Genomic DNA, 4,901 nt, shown 5'->3' with positions numbered 1-4,901 from the left:
AGAGTGGAGGGAGGATGAGGATGCCATGCGTCGGGGCTGTGGGTGCTGCTTCTACCATTAAGATGCTCTGGTGTTAGTCATGGAAACTTGTACAACAGAAGCAAGGCCATGCAAAAAGGCCCAGAATGGCAAGAGCTGCAGCATGCAAACTGCTGTCTTGCAGACCTTGTCCTTGTCCCAGCCACCCAGGGAGACTGTCCTAGGTGGCACCCATACAACTGTCTTCAAAGTTATCTCAAGGCCTCTATAGCTCTGTAGGCTTGCAGCATCGCAATTGCTCTGCTGAGCCCTCAGAGAGGGTGCTGGCATGGTTGGAGCTGCTAATCCATCTGAGGACAGTGTCATAGTCTTAACAAACACCTCCATTTAATAGGAGGGATTGTTCTGGAACCTAGACCTGGAAAACCAGCAGAGGATATATTCATTTGGTGGCTCAATTTCACCAACATCTGTGCAAGGGAGGAGCAGGCTCCACAGTTGGGGGTGGGGTGAGGGTGGGTGGGAGTCCATTTTGTCTCTGGAAGACAGTAGGATTCTCCAGTATCCAGGTCAACAGAACCTGAGAAATGCCCGCCCACAAGTCCAAGTGGGAAAAACAGATAAGCGAGCTGGTGTTAAGACACGTGTGGAAGGGTGGTTCCAACATGAAGCAGAACCTGCTTGCCCAAGACAAAGATGCTGATCCATGGGGTGGGTTGAGCCATAGGATTGCCATAATAAAGCAACATGAAAGAGGGCAGAAAGGGAAGTTCTACCATGACAAAGGACGCCTGTCAGACTCAGGGTGAGTAGACAGGGTGAGACTGGGGTGAGTGAAAGAAAGTCGGTGTAGCTCAGGGTAAGTGGGTGTGAGGGGGTCAGGTCAGGGATGGTGGATTGTGAGGGGGTCAGGTGCAGTCCTGGTTGTGGCTAAACACTCTTTTGTGATCTTGCTAAAGAGACAGGTAGGTCTTCCAGCAAGGCTTCTGCACTTCCTTTCACATCCCAGGGAGGATGAAGGTGGGGGGAGGGGTGCCTGACATTTGAGGCCTAATTAGTTCAGGAAGAACAGAAACATTAGTAAGAAGCACAGTGGCCAAAGTTCACAAGTTCCAACAGAGTAGCAAGTACATTGAGAGTCATCTGGGTGGTCTTTGAAAGCACTTTTCTCAGGTTGGCCTGGGATTCCTATCTGGCCATCCCACCACAGGGGTTGGATCAGCAAGGGCCAATGAGGAGATCTAGGGTCCTGCACCTGAAGGAGACACATGTGTGACCTCTGACCCAGTACCAACACTGGCTTATGCCCTGAAGGTGACTTCTCTCTACCTCTCTATCACTTTACCCTCCAGCCCAAACCCTAGGCCAGTACTGGGCATCTGCATTGCATTTGCAGATGTCTGGCTGCCTTGTGGTGGAGAAAACCTCTGGAGTCACGTGGTCATTTCCTTTCCTATCCAGACATGTGGGCAGTTTACCCAATTCCAGGGGAAGTTCAGGAACGGAAAAGGGGGAGAAGCTAGCCCTTGCTGAGTATTGGGAACTACCACTGGGATCAGGCTCAAAGGCAGGACCCAAGACAAGGATGAGCGGAGGCAGACTACAGGAAAAGCAGGGCCCAAAGGTGTACAGGTGTGAACACAAGCACATAGACACTGTGTCCACGGGCAATGAAAGGTCGTGGAGACACTGTCACTGTCACTGTCCTCCCGTTGCTCATCAATTTGCTCCAGTGGGCCCAGTAATGTCTCCATCATGATACTCATTGTTACTGTGTTTGGCATATCGAATACGCCACGGGTAGTTTGCCAGGCTTTGCCATGCGGGTGAGATACTCTCGGTAGCCTGCTGGGCTCTCTGAGAGGGGCGGAGGAATCGAACCCGGGTCGGCCATGTTGACTGCGTGCAAAGCAAACGCCCTACCCACTGTGCTATCGCTCCAGCCCGTGGAGACACTAAGAACTATTTATACCCATAAATCGGACAGCTTAGATGAAGTGCAAAGATTCCTAGAAAGACACAAATGCCAAAGCTGACTTAACAAGATAGAATCTGAAAGGGCATATAATAGAGAAAGTCATTAATTCATGGTTAAAATCATCCCACAAGGGAAAAAGACAGATGGCCCCATTGTGAAAGAAGAAATACACCAATTCCTCACAAACTTGAACTAACAGAAGAGGAGGAAATAGCTCCAATTTATCCCGTGAGTTCAGTTTTGTTCTGAAATTGAAACCAGAGATATCACACGAAAAGAAAACCACAAGTGTAGGCACAAAAATCCTTAACAGAGCATCATACAACCAAACCCAGTAACATAAAAATATTCCAAGTCTCCTTGTAAGAGAGGACAACATCTAAATGTTGGCTTAATGTCCAACATGTAATTTATACCTCTTACAGAAAGCAAAAGCCATAAGACCATCTTAACAGACACAGAGAAAAGTAACTGACAAATCCAATTCCGTTCATGATAAAGCATCATAAAAAGAGGGCAGGAAGGGAAGTTCTAAGATGACAAAGAGTGACTGCATGAACCCTGGAGCAACTTCTGACTTCCTGCTAACAGATTGCTACCACACACCCTTTTCTACAGGGGAGGCTACATCCAGCCAATATGTCAGACCTGAGTGCTAGCCGGAGTAGAAAGCAAAACCTGTGAAACAAAGGCATCGGGGTTAGAAAGGAAGAAATAAAACTGTCTTTACATGCAGAAAAGCCTTGTGCGCAGCGTAAACAAACCTACCAAAAATATTCAAATTGCGTATGACCAGACTGAAATTCAGCTAGCTCTCATTATACTGGATCAATATTTAAAGATTTAATTGTATGCAAGTCAAAATCAATGAGATGCTGCCTTATAGCTGTGAGAATAGCTGACATTAAAAGCAGCAATGGCACCAAATATCAGCAAGGATATGGCAGAAAAGAATCCCTGTGCACTGTTGGTGGAAAGCAAACTGGTCAACCATCATGGAAGATTCAAAAAACTAAAAACAGAACTTCCCCTGGCTCCACAACGTCAGTTTTGGATATTTACCCCCCAAATAAGAACACAAAAGTTACATCCAGTTATTATCGCAACATTACAATAGCTAAAATATGGAAGCAACCAAACGGCCTGTTGATGGATAATTGGACAAAGTCAAGGCAGTACATTTATACAGTAGCATACTATTCAGTTATCAGAAGATGGATTTTTGCCATTCACAGCACAGTGGAAGAAGCCCAAGGGGATTATGTAAAAATCAAAGAAGTTACAGGGCTGGAGCAATAGCACAGTGGGTAGGGCGTTTGCCTTGCATGAGGCCAACCCGGGTTAGATTCCCAGCATCCTGTATGGTCCCCTGAGCACCGCCAGGGGTAATGCCTGAGTACAGAGCCAGGAGTAATCCCTGTGCATCGCCAGGTGTGACCCAAAAAAACAAACAAAAAAAATCAAATAAGTCAGAAGACAAAGGACAAGCATCAAACGATTTCACTTCCATGGAAGATAAAGATATAAGAATGGTTAACAGAAAAGACAAACTAAAACTAAATCAGCAAACACTGACAACAGAACTAAGGTCACCTGAAGTGAAGAGATGGGGAGTGGGTTTTATTTGTTTAAAATAATCAGTCATATTTCTATATGCAAACTATTGACTTTCTATTCGATAGCATCCAAGAGTAAACAAGATAACTTCAGAGCATGTGAAGTTATGGGTCAACATGGGTTAAGACACATGCCTTGTCTGCAGTTGACCCTGGTTCAACCCCCAAGCATCACTGAATATATCTCTGGAGCCTCCTGCCCACTCCATGAACACCACCAGAGTAAACCAGATTATCTCCAACAATGCGGGGTCTGAATAATATGGGACTCTTGGGCCTCAGCATTGAACCTCCAGTCTATCTGGCCTAAAATTTTCCAGGCCTTCTGACTACCACTGCACCTGTACCAAGGTACAGGGTACACCTCATTAAAATATTACTTCATTTACAATTTGCTCGAGGTAAAGGTAAAGGCCCTCCCGTTGATCGTCGATTTGCTCGAGCGGGCCCAGTAACGTCTCCATTGGAGACTTTGTTGTTACTGTGTCTGGCATATCGAATACTCTCGGTAGCTTGCCGGGCTCTCCGAGAGGGGCGGAGGAATCGAACTCGGGTCGGCCATGTTGGCCGCTTGTAAGGCGAACGCCCTACACGCTGTGCTATCGCTCCAGCCCTAAAAAAATATGGAACGCTTCACGAATTTGCGTGTCATCCTTGCGCAGGGGCCATGCTAATCTTCTCTGTATCGTTTCAATTTTAGTATATGTGTATCATTTACAATAACATCAGTTTTACAGTTTTGTTGTTTTGTTTTGGCTTTTTTGGACCATACTCGGTGATTCTCAGGAATTCTTCCTGGCTCTTTGCTCAGGGATCACTCCTCGCAGGTTCAGGGGACTGAATGGGTTGTTAGGGATCAAACCAGCTATATGCAAGGTATATGCCCTTCCTGTTGTACTATCACTCTGGCCCAACAGATTTTAGCTTAACAATAAAGTTAGCAAAATATGTACACAAAACTAAAAAGCATTGCTGGAGACATTTTAAAAGGTCATGTTTGTTGTTTGGAGAACTAATTACTGCTAAGTTAACAATTCTCCTCAAAAGAATTGGTTATTTCAACATGTTCTGTACTAAAAATTCTGTGTGCTCCCTTTTTCCTCTCCAGAAAAGAACAAGCAAATCCTAAAAATGCATATGGAAGTACAAAAGATAGAAAACACCAAGCCTCTTTGAAAAAAAAGAACAAGTCATAAGACTTAAACACCAGCATTTCAACACTCTATGCAAAGTGGTAGCAGTGACACTGGTGCTTTGCTGACAGGCACATAGACCCACAGAACAGGATGGAGAGTGCAGACAAAGCACTTACATTTGCAGGGTCAGGA

At 45.4% G+C, this 4,901-nt stretch overlaps 1 non-coding gene across 1 annotated transcript; it reads right to left on the bottom strand.

The window, feature by feature from the left end:
* Positions 1–4,190: 4,190 nt before the first annotated feature.
* LOC130024977 (U6 spliceosomal RNA) lies at positions 4,191–4,293 on the bottom strand. Its single transcript, XR_008792620.1, has one exon. It is a non-coding gene; the product is annotated as a U6 spliceosomal RNA (small nuclear RNA).
* Positions 4,294–4,901: the final 608 nt, after the last annotated feature.

Source organism: Sorex fumeus, unplaced genomic scaffold (genome assembly GCF_029834395.1).
Source record: "Sorex fumeus unplaced genomic scaffold, SorFum_2.1 ptg000029l, whole genome shotgun sequence".
NCBI lineage: Eukaryota > Metazoa > Chordata > Mammalia > Eulipotyphla > Soricidae > Sorex > Sorex fumeus.
Note: the sequence above shows the minus strand (reverse complement) of the source record. Positions and strands in the feature narration are given on the sequence as shown.